Genomic DNA, 12,319 nt, shown 5'->3' with positions numbered 1-12,319 from the left:
ATAGAGAACCCATTATTAACACTAGAATTTACTTTCTGTAAACCATTAAAAGTGAGATACCGTGATTTTATAGAAATTATACAGCATGTATAATATAGATATCTATTAGGAAATGTCTTTTAGTAAAAGTAGCATTGTATTAGGACTTGTTACAACCCCACTCCTATGGCTCCATCCAGAAGCAATTTGGTGCACTAGAAGACAGCGTCAACCCCCTATGATTCATCTCTGTCCCAACCAGTCAGCAGCAAGCGCCTGTTACCTGGCCACCCCACCCCTTTCCCCAAACTGTCTTTGAAAAACTCCTCACCTAGGAGCTTTGAATGAAGTGATTTGAGTACAAACTTTATCTCCTCTGTGGTATGGCCAGCCTTGTGTCTATTAAACTCTTTCTCTACTACAGTACCATGGTCAGTCTTTATGCTGTGGACAGGAAGACCCCCTCGGGTGGTTATAGTACCTTGTAGTTTAAGAGATGCTGGCATATGAATTAATTTTACTTCACTCTTTCATAGGTAGCAAAAAGCATGTATTATTCCCCTCCTCCTCTTTTGAACAAGGAATTGAAGTTTAAGGACATGAAAGACCTTGCCAATATCATCTGCTTTATAAGTGATAAAGTTGGGATAACAGTCTATATTTATATGTGATTTTAAGTTTTGTGTTCTTTTGACTTCTTTTTGTGTTCTTTTTATCTCCTTCACAAATCCTCATCTAACCTTTGCCTTAATATTTCTGGAAATAGCAGGCTTGCTACTACATATTGAGATAGCCGTATTCTTTTTTCACTAGCTCTAATTATTACAAAGTTTTCTTATTGATCTGAAAACTCTAGCAGATTTATCACTTTGGCAAGAACATGAAAGCTCAATTGCAGTTAAGGGTAGGTCTAGACCTCTGCAATATTTTTACATTGGGTTTATAGTAAAACCTTTCTCTCTAAAGATTGCAGTGTTTGCAAACAGTTTTACTGCTGCCATGTGATGGAGATGTCACCAGCTGGTATTCAGCCTGCTTATAGAGCAAACTTAAAGAGACCTCTTAAAGTAAAACATATTTTAGATGTTACAAAAGGTTCTTTCAGATCTACACAGGAGAAGAAGGCTTGGCTTCTCTTGTAAGTATAAATTTAAATATGTATTTTAAGTTTACTTCGTAAAGTAATGCACATTTAAAAATTAAACATGCCAAGTGTGGTGGCTCACTCCTAGAATCCCAGCACTTGGGGGACCAAAACAAGAGGAATGCTTGGACCCAGGAATTCAAGTATAGGAAGACACCACCTCTACAAAAAAATAACTGGGTGTGGTGGCCTGCATCTGTAGTGCCAGCTACTTGGGAGACTGAGGCAGAAGGATTGCTTGAGTCCAGGAGGTCAAGACTGTAGTGAGCCATGATCACACCACTGCATTCCAGCCTGGGCAACAGAGTAAGACCCTGTCTCAAAAAAAGAAAAAAAGCATATTTTTTCATTAACCTTTTATTAAAATGTAACTCACCACCTGAAAAGTGTACTAATCAGAAAATTTAACTCCATGAATTTCTACAAAGTGAACAAACTCATGAAATCAGCGTTCAAAACAAGCAACAGAGTATTACCAGCAACCAAGAAGCTCCTTGTATTACTACCTTCCCCTCCTCTGCCTAAAAGTAACTACATCCTGACTTCTAACACTGTTTGTGTTTTTTTGTTTGCCTGATTTTGAACTTTGTGTAAATTGAATCATACTGTACACACTCATTTTTGTTGTCTTTAGCTCAACAGTAGTTTGTGAGATTAATCCATGTTGTTGCATATAGATATAATTTGTTCATTGTATTTGCTGTGGAGTATTCCACTGTGTGAATGCACTTTAGCCTGTCCATTTTGTTGATAGACAGGGTTGTTATGAATATCCTTATATATGTCTTTTGGTGAACATTTGTGCACATTTCTCTTGGGTATATAAAGGAGTAGGATTGCTGAGTTATAGGCTTTGTAGATATTACTACAATTTTCAAAGTAGCTTTTTTTTGTTTTTTGTTTTTTAAAGAAGAGAAAGAGAAAGGGGGAGAGAGAACAGGAATCTTGCTCTATTGCTCAGGCTAGAATGCAATCTAAAAATAGGTATTAAAAACCTCTTTTATGCCGATAATTGTACTTATTAGAGGAGACAGGAAGGAATAAGGGAAGAAACTAACAAACAGCCAATCAATATTTCATTTAAGTCTGTGGAATGCTATGCAAATGCTGAAGAATGATTTACTTCCAATTATGTGGTCACTTTCAAAATAGGTGTAATGTGATACTGAGAAAAATGTATGTTCTGTGGACCTGGGGTGAAGAATTCTATAGATACTCACTGAATTTACTTGTTGCAGATCTGAGATCAAATCATAAATGTCCCTGTTAATTTTCTATCTCGTTGATCCGTCAAATATTAACAATACTGGTGTCAAAGTCTCCTGCTATTATTGTGCGGGAGTCCAAGTCTCTTTATAAGTCATTGAGAACTTGTCTTATGTATCTGGGTGTTCCTATATTGGGTGCATATAGATTTATGATCATTGGCTCCTATTGTTGCATTGATCCTTTTACCATTATGTAATGTCCTTCTTTGTTTCTTTGAGTCTTTGTTACTATTAAAGTTTATTTAGTCAGAGACGAAAGTTACAACTCCTGTCATCCCCACCCCCCCTCTTCATTTGATAGGTAAGTCTTCCACCAAAGCTTTGAGTCTTTGTGTGTCCTTGCTTATGAAATGGATCTGGATACAGCGTACCAATGGGTTTTGACTTTTTATTCAATTTTCCTTTGTATGTCTTTGATTGGGGCATTTAATCTGTTTAAATTTAGGATTAATATTGATATTTGTGAGTTTAATATTGTCGTTTAATGCTAGCTGGCTATTTTGCCCATTAGTTGATATAGATTCTTTATTATGGAGATACTCTTTACCTTTTGGTAAGTTTTTGGGATGACTGATACTGGTTGTTCTGTTCTGTGTATAGCGCTTCTTTCAGAAGGTCTTGTAAAGCAGGCCTGATGGTGATGAAATCTCTGAGTGCTTGCTTGTTTGTGAAAATTTTGTTTTTCCTTCATTTATAAAGCTCAGTTTGGCTGGATATGAGATTCTGGGTTGAAAATTCTTTTCTTTGAGGATATTGAATATTGACCCCCACTGTCTTCTAGTTTGTAGGGTTTCTGCTGAGAGATCTGCTGTGAGTCTGATAGGCTTCCCTTTATGGGTAACCTGACCCTTCTCTCTAGATGCCCTTAGAATTTTCTCCCTTATTTCAATCCTGGTGAATCTAACGATTATGTGTCTTGGAGTTGCTCTACTTGAGGAATATCTTTGTGGTGTTCTCTGTATTACCTGGAGTTGAATATTGTCCTGCCTTACTAGGTTAGGAAAGTTTTCCTGAATAATATCCAGAAGAATATTTTCCAGCTTGGAATCATTCTCTTCATAACATTCAGGTACACCTATCAAACGTAAATTAGGTCTTTTCACATAGTCCCATATTTCTTGGAGACTTTGCTCATTCATTTTTACTCTTTCTTCTCTAATCTTGTCTTCCTGTTTCATTTCATTAAGTTGGTCTTCAACCTCTGATATCCTTTCTCCTGCTTGATCAATTCGACCGGTAAAACCTGTGCATACTTCGTGGAGTTCTTGCATTGTATTCTTCAGTTCCATTAATTCACTTATATTCCTCTCTAAATTGTCTATTCTCGTTAGGATTTCGTCAAACCTTTTTTCAAAGTTCTTAGTTTCTTTGCATTGGGTTAGAACATGTTCTTTTAACTCACAGAAGTTTCTTACCATCCACCTTCTGAAGCCTGCCTCTGTTAATGGAACTCATTCTCCATCAGGCCTTGTTCCACTGCTGATGAGGGACTGTGATCCCTTGTAGAGGGAGAGGCATTCTGATTTGGGGTATTCTCAGCCTTCTTAGGCTGGTTTCTTCCCATCACTGTAAATTTATCCATCTGTCGTCTTTGTAATTACCGACTTTCAAATTAGGTTTCTGAGTGGATGTCCAACTTGTTGATTCCCAGTGCTGGAATCTGAGCAACCCACTGCGCCAGCTAAAACAGTGGCGTTAAGATTGATGGTGCTTTTCTGCCTGGGAATCTCCGTGGTCTGGCTTCCTTCTTGAGTCCATCCTTCAATCAGCTTAATAGTTGATTCTGCCTTTCCAGAGCTCCAAACATTGACCAAAAGGGGACCCAGTCCTGTTTACTCTGCACCAAGAACCGCCACGTGGGCGACCTGTGGGGCTCCTCTGCTGGGAATGTCCTGGTCCATGAGCAACAAAAATTCATCTCAAAGTGTGGCGTCTTCTCGTTCTCTGTGCTTTCACTGGGAGCTACAATCCCACGCTGCTAGTGATCAGCCAGCTTGGATCTCTCTCTCAAAGTAGTTTAATAGGGTTGTTGCCTAGGCACGTCGCGAACTCCTAAGCACAAGCAGTTCACCTGCCTCAGCCTCCCAAAGTGTTGGGATTACAGGCATAAACCACCACACCTGGCCATCCTTATTTTTATATAATTGATAACATGTTCTGTTCATAGTTATGTCTTTCTTGGTCTGTGTTTTTACATTATTATGTCTAATATAAATATTTTTTATTACAGAACTGCCTAATATGCAGATTATGTTTCCTTCTCTATGTATATTCCAGTTTTGTGACCTTTGTGCCATTTGAAGCAATATTTTTTCCTCTTAACAACAAATTGCCTTACCCAGATTTTCAGAGTATTCCTTTCCCTTCTCATTCCTTCTGCCTATCCTATTTATTTTCTCTTATTTCTTGGAGATTTCCTTCCTGGAGCTCTCATCACTGGCCCCAAACTGGAGTTTTCTCTTTGGCTTGCCACACACCGGTCATCTGGGTTTAGGAATCATCGCTTTCTTGACTTAGAGCCACTGTTTTTGGATCACTTTCTTCAATCTTGCTTTATGCCCTTATTTTGTGGGCATGTATCTTCATGTAACTTTTTAATAAAAGGATGTAATCTTCAGCAAGCTTTTTGTTCTCCCTGAACTCTGTGAAATGAGGAAATGATTTGTGATTCTTGCCTTACCACATTATTGGGAGGATCAAGTATAGTAATGTATATAAAACCATTAACCTCCTTTGTCAGGTTCCTTCAGATTTGGTTTAGAACATGTATTCCAGCAGAAAACAGTGTGGTAATCAAGTCAGTTAAGGGACTGTAGATTAGGCTCTGGAGTTACATTTGAGTTCTGTCGTGGACTGAATTGCGCTCCCCTCGAAAATTAATAAAATATGTCACTCAATCTGTATTTGGGATAGAGCCTTTAACAAGGTAATCAGGGTTAATTAAATGAGATCATAAAGATAAGCAGTAATTCGATAAAACTGGTTTTCTTATAAGAAGAGGAAAGGAGAACAGGATTATGCATGTGGAGAAAAGGCTATGAGAGGGCACAGTGAGAAGACAGCCATCTTCAAGCCAAGGTGAAAGGCCTCACCAAAACCCAACCCTGCCTGTACCCTGATCTTGGACTTCCAGCCTCCAAAGCCACTCAGAGTGTGATCTGTTATGGAAGCCTTCACAGATTAACACAAGTTCCAGTTTTGGCTCTAGCATTTACTAGGTGTGAGATCTCTTAAGACTGTTTCCTTATATACAATGTGCTGATGGCTAGTTTGGGGGTTGTAAAGATTAAGTGAGCATATAAAGTGCTTTATATAGTCAGCAACAGGTTTGATAGCCATTCAGGAAATATTTGTTTTTCATAAGCATTAAAAGGGATATAATTTGTTTTAATGGAGCTGTGTCAGTTTATGATTTTATTATTTTATCAGATAATTCTGTTAGAAGCAAATTTTCAGTGCCACAAAGGAAATAGCACTCAAACATAAATTTTCTCAGAAAGGCAATTTTTACTTCTATAGAAGGTGCATCTCACAGACGGAGCAATGGCGAGAGCACACCTGAACAGGGCAGGAGAAGGAAGGAGTTCTTATCCCTGACGCAGGTCACCCCTACTACTGTGTTGTTCCCTTATTAACTAGGGTTAGACCACACAGTCTAAGCTGATTCTGATTGGCTATTTTAAAGAGAGTAGGGTTATGAGCTTTTAGTCACCTGTTCGATAACCATCTTTCCCTCTGTCTTTTCGGGGGGAAAGACATGGTTATGGAACAGGTGACTAAAGATGACTCAGGTCAGAGCAGGTGACCAGAGCTGACTTAGGATGGAGCAGGTGACCAGGAATATAAATATGAACTACTGATCAGAGCTGGTAGGAAGGTCGTTTACTGAAACTAGAGGCAAGGAAAGGAAGAGAACAAGGAAGTTAAATTTTAAAATGGGGAACAAAGAACACAGAAACTGAACATACTGGCATGCTGATTATTGGAAGACAAGTTTGGAACTCACTGCATTCAACTGCTCCATCTTGAATTTCTACCATTCTCTTCAGACTTTCTTAACATGTCTTGGCTTAGTTGTTCTGCTTGATTCTCTAAAAGAAGAAGCTTCTCTGAATAAGGTGGAGGAGAGTTAAGGGAGGTTTTAGCAAGTGGTGCATCTGTGAGTTTTTGCACCAGCCCACAGATGCATGGTATGACAGGACACCTGACAAGAACAAGTACACTTACTACAGCTGGGAGAGAAGTAAGAATTGAGTGTGTGATTCCTTACCATTTACTGAACCATTTTTTTCTAGCCACCCTGTGAAGGAGTCATTTACTTCTGAGTTTTTGGCTAACTCATTAGACAGAGCAGTTAGACCTTGTGATAGCTTTTGTTATACTTCCATCAGGGTGGTATTGTTTGGGATGATGGTACAACATGGAGTTTTAATCATGACGCAAACTGCTCCTCTTTCTGCTAATATTATGTCTAAGGCTGTTCTGTTTTCCTAAGTCATCTGGCTAGTAGCCCCTAATTGCTCAGCTATTCCTTTAACAGCATCTCTAGGATAGTTAATAAACCGCTATTGGTTGTAATAAATGTAATTTATCCCATCTACATTGGTTAAGCGATTCTTTAAAGTCTGATTCATTCTTTCTACTCTCACTGATGATGAAGGTTGATGCCAGGGAGTATGGTATTCTCATCTAATGTCTAATGTTTGGGATAGCTTTTTAGTGATGTGTGCTGTGAAATGAGTACCATTGTTTGAGTTAGTATTCTCTATTAGTCCAAATCTGGGTACTATATTTTCAGTTAGGGCCTTGACTACATTATTAGCTGCTGCATTTGGAAAGGGGATAGCTTCAGCCCAGTGAGTGAGGTGATGTACTATCACTAATAAATATTTTAGATGACCCATTGGAGGCATTTTTATGTAATCAACTTGTATACTTTGGAACGGTCTTAAGCCTGGATTCCTTCCCCTGCAGGGTAATCTTTTAGAGCTTGTTTATTAGTTTTCTTACTAAGCAACTATCTGTAACCTCTTTGGCCAGGATATAAATTTCTATACACTCAAAAACTCTGAGAATTGCATCACACATGGCCTGGGAACAGGCGACTAAAGGTTCTTTGATGTAGTTGGGACATCAAAGAACCTCTGGGTCCTTTGATATAGTTGGTACAAGATTTTCCTCATAAGGGGTTTGGATAACATTTCTCTCTGGTCTGGCAATATCCATTTTCCTTCTGAATTCTCTTTAGCAACTATCTTTATTAGTTTTTCTTGTTCAGTGGAACAGAAAATGGGGATTACGATAGGAGGAAGAAGGTAGGGAGTTAAGTGGAAAATAGGCATTTGAGAGGAGACGACAGCCTGGTTGGGTCTGATCTGCTTGATTTTCAGAAGAAAGGCTTTTCTGGTGTCCAGGAACATGGATAATAGCTGTTTGTTCCGGCAACTGAAGGTTATTCAATACTTGGGTGATTAGCTCCTTATGAATAAGGTCTTGACCTTTATTATTAATGAGACCTCGTTCAGTCCAAATTTTTCCAAATGTATGAGCCACTCCAAAGGTATATTAGAATCAGTATAGATGGTTCCTTCCTGGTTGTGCAAGTACATTAAAGCTTGGCTGAGTGCAAACGGCTCACAAGTTTGAGCAAACCAACTGTTAGGCAATTTTCCTGACTCTATTTTTACAGTTTCTCCATCAATTACTGAATACCCATTGTGTCTTTTCCCCTCAACCACTGGGGAGGAATCATCTATAAATAAGTGTTGTCCCATCCTAAAGGGAGTTTCTCCTAGGTCTGGTCTAACTTTTGTATGGTAATCAGTTAAATTTAAACATCTGTGCTCTCTCCTTAGATTTGTATTCTCTGTTAGGAAACCTGTTGGGTTGAGCGAATTATCAGTAGTTAGTGTTAAATCATCTTTGTCTAACAGAATGACCTCATTCGTTAAGATTCTTGAGTCAGTAAGCCATCTCTCTGCTTTCTGGTTTAGGATGGCTCTAACTTGGTGAGGCGTGCTTACTGTCAATTTTCCTCCAGAGGTTAACTTTCTGCTTTCCTTGACTAATATTACCGTAGCGGCAATGGATTGGATGCATTGAGGCCATCCACAATGACTGGATCTAAGACCTTTGATAGGAAGGCCATGGGCTGCCGGCAGCCATGTTTTTGAGTAAGCACCCTGAAAGCTACAACACTGTCCACATTAGCAAAAAGTTGGAATGGCTTTTCTAGGATGGGTAAGGTTTGAGCCTTTCTTTCAGCTCTTCAACTGGATAGACTTCCTCAGAAGTCCACAGGAGATGGTCAGGCTTCTCCTGGGCAAGTTTTTGATATAGAAGTTTACTGTGTAGTGCATATGAGTCAGTCAATTAGTGGCAGTATTCAACTAACCCCCCAAATTTCCTGAGTTCTTGTTTAGTTTGAGGCAAGGGTAGGGACATGATTTCCTCAACTGGTTCAGGCAGTATTCTTTACTTGCCTGCACTTATTGAGTGGCCTAAATACTTAACTCTGGGCTCTACATACTAAAGCTTTCCTATTGAAACTTGTAGCTCCTGTAACTGTAGGGGTTAAGAATATGTGTAGAGAAGTCAGTTACCTTCTCTATATTTTCAACAGATATAAGAATATCATCCACTTGTTGAAGCAAGCATATTTGTTTTCGGATGACAATTTTTTCTTATACTTGTTCTAAAATTGGGCTGAAAAGGTTAGGGGAGTCTATATACCCTTGGGGTAAGACTGTCCATAGATGCTATTGTTTCCACCCTGAATGGGGATCCTCCCACTCAAAAGCAAATATGTCTCAGCTGTCTTCAGCCGGGGATCATGCCCAAAAAGGATCCTCTAAATCTATTACAGTAAACCATTGATGATTATATGGAATCTTGCTGAGAATGGTATAAGGATTGGGGACAACAGCATGGGTAGTCTGGACTATTTGGTTGATAACTCTAGGGTCCTGTACCTGTCAGTGTGACCCACCTGGTTTCTTGACTGGCAGTACTGGGATGTTGTAAGGGGACATACAGGGGTCGAGAAGCCCATCTTTGATAAGGCCTTCAGTTATAGGTTTCAACCCTATCCTCCCCTCTACAGGAATGGAGTATTGCTTTTACCTTACTACTTCTCCAGGTGTTTTTAGCTTGATGTGGATTGGAGGGATTCGGAGTTTCCCTCAGTTTCCCTCTTTGGACCAGACATTAGGAATCATATATTTTTCATCTGCAATGGTAAGTAGGTTGAATAAGGTGAAGAATCCTCTTGGGTTGACTCGTAGGCTTATTTCTAACTTTAACTTAAATCTCTCCCTGATAAATTAGTCCCTGCTTCAGGGATTAACAAAAACTGACTATGAGCTGATCAGTCCTAGTGTCTAACTTCTGTGTTCTCTAAAATTTTTGCTTTAAACCCTTCTCCTTTTATCCTAGAGACTAAAAGGTCTTTTGAAGAACAGGCAGTATAAGGGAGTGAGAAGCAAATGGAGGAAAGGGCTGCTCCAGAATTGATTAAAAAGGTGATAAACTCATGTTTAGGTCCCACCTCTAAATTATCAAGGGCTCCTGGTAGTACTCAAGATAAAAGAGCCCTGGGCCCCATTATTCTTCCTTAAAAGTCATGACTGGAAGGGCTTCTTTCTCCTTAAATCAGGATATTCTCTCTTGAAGTAACCTGTTCTTCCACATTTGTAGCACCTGTCTTGCCCTTCCTTCCTCTCAGTTCTGGGATTCTTTGAACTTGCTCCCCCATACTCTTTAGGGGGCCTGGTAATTGAGGGCCTTGGTCCTCCAGATGGAGGCTGGGGTTGTTTAAAGGAGGGTTTGGGCCCTTTATGGTTTCTGGCTCCCTGGAAGCTCTATTTAGAAGTACATTGTTTTGGAGCCATTTGTTGGAAGGTGGATAACACAAATTTTGTCTTATGTTTTTGCTTTTCTTCATCTCTCCTCACATATACTTTTTGAGCTTCACTGAAAAGTTTATGTAGGGGACAGTCTTCCCAATTTTCTATCTTTTGTAATTTTTTTTAAACGTCTGGCCAACTTTTAGTGACAAATTGGAGTTTTAACATTCCTTGCCCTAGGGGATCGTCCATATTAAGGCCTGCATATTGTCTCATTTGCTCTTTCAGTCTGTCAAGGAATCTCAAAGGCCATTCATCCTTTTCCTGTTGTATATCAAATGCATTAGGAAGATTTTGGGTTTGGGGTACTGATTCCTGAATTCCTTTTATTATCTCCCTTAGGTCCTGAATGTTTCCCTGGTGATCTGCATTGTTACTATCCCACCAGGGGTCTCGGATGGGCAATTTCTGGTCTGCAAAAGGAACATTATGACTGGGAGGATGCTCACATTTCCAAACTACCATAGAAGCCCTATAAATCCTGCTCCTTTCTTCCCCTGAAAAGAGGATGCCCAAGATGGACATTAACTTGACCCAAGTGTATAACTGAGGTCCTAAAAATTGATGAATTTGATCTGCCACTCCATAAGGGTCATCTAGTAGTGGCTTAATTAAGCTCCTTTTTGAAACTCTGGACTTCTGAACTGGTCATGGGAGCATTTGAAAAGCCAATATAGCTCCCCCTCCTTGAGGCACCTCCTTTAAGGGGAAAAAAGTCGGAACTGACTCCCTAAGTGCAGAGGGAAATGAGAAATTCTGAATATGTTTTTTACATTATTCTACCTTCCACTGGAGTCCTTTTAGAGAGGGGTATTTGGGCTGGGAGGGAACAGGCTCATGGGATAGTAATTCCCAAGAGTCAGGGTTATAAGGAGGAGGGATAACATGGGCTGGTGAAGGATCTGGAATCGGATATGGGCTGGCAGCAGCTGCCTGGGGAGAGGGATTGGGGACACTGAGTGGGCGGAGATGGTCTAGGGGATCCCATGAACTAGAGTCTTCAGTCATAGGCACTGGCTTCTCTGACTTTTCATTTTGAGGTGCCAGATTGGGTTCTTCCCTAGTTGTTTTTAAGGGAAAAAGAAGGATAGGTCCCTGCCTCCAACAAAGAGCGTAGTCCACTTTTTCTTGAGAAACTGGACTTTTATCATTAACATATTGAAATAGATGCTGACACATTACATCCTCATTCAACCCAAACTTTGGCCATAAGATTCAGGGTTTGAGGATAGGTCCCTGAGTCCAAATAAGAGAGCAATATTTTATCATTTGTTACTTTTTCTATGTTTAGTTGTTTCATTATCCTTCCATACTCAGGATGAGACTTAGGGGGCTATCAAGGGGAATATCCTTGTTAGCATCTTTATCCTTCTTGCCCCTATCTTGCTTGGGATATTTTCCATATTGGGTAGTGGTTAAACTCAATCTCTCATATCAGAAATGTCTTGCCTATCTTTTAGTCCCACCTGCTGGAGGCTCCTTGCATCCTTCTTGTACTTTGTCCACTCTGGCTGCTCCCCCAGAGAAGTTCTAGGTCCCTCTTGGCATCAGCATGCTGGTATAAACTCCACAGCAGGATCTGCCTTAAGCTGCACGAGGTGACCATGGAACCACAGATAGGACCCACTAGTGCTTAGTACCATTCACACAAGCAGCACCTCAAGCATTAGTGCTTGTGATCATTCACACCCACATTCAACCTCCAGAATATCCTGACCAACATTCAACCTCCAGAATATCTGGATCACCAAGGAAATACTTTATCGCCTTTATGACATTTCTTACCTTGGTCTGTGCACAGAGTTACTTGGTTGCCATAGTATGCAAGGATCCTTTCCCCCAGTTCGCCGGCCCGTTTCTTTCCGCATTGCTGAGAGTCTGGGTTTATTCATCACACCAGATGCAAATAATCTCTCATCCTGAGGCCATCACAACGAGGCAATGGGACACGTCTCCCCACAAGAGGCAACCAGAGGCCTGTTCCTCAGAGGAGAATGGACTCCCTGTACGGGCCACGAAATTGT

The 12,319-nt window shown here is 40.2% G+C and overlaps 1 protein-coding gene and 1 long non-coding RNA gene across 2 annotated transcripts in view; one reads left to right on the top strand and one right to left on the bottom strand.

Annotated features, from left to right (window-relative positions):
* The window catches only part of PDZD8 (PDZ domain containing 8), a 101,305-nt gene that overhangs the window by 22,992 nt on the left and 65,994 nt on the right, over positions 1-12,319 (top strand). The gene's annotated exons all lie outside the window — the stretch shown is intronic.
* Positions 6,359-12,213, bottom strand: LOC128929343 (uncharacterized). Its single transcript, XR_008475696.2, has 3 exons — positions 12,081-12,213; positions 9,514-9,619; positions 6,359-6,482 (listed from the first exon to the last, which is right to left on the bottom strand). It is a non-coding gene; the product is annotated as an uncharacterized LOC128929343 (long non-coding RNA).

The sequence above is a fragment of the Callithrix jacchus genome, chromosome 12 (assembly GCF_049354715.1).
Source record: "Callithrix jacchus isolate 240 chromosome 12, calJac240_pri, whole genome shotgun sequence".
NCBI lineage: Eukaryota > Metazoa > Chordata > Mammalia > Primates > Cebidae > Callithrix > Callithrix jacchus.
Note: the sequence above shows the minus strand (reverse complement) of the source record. Positions and strands in the feature narration are given on the sequence as shown.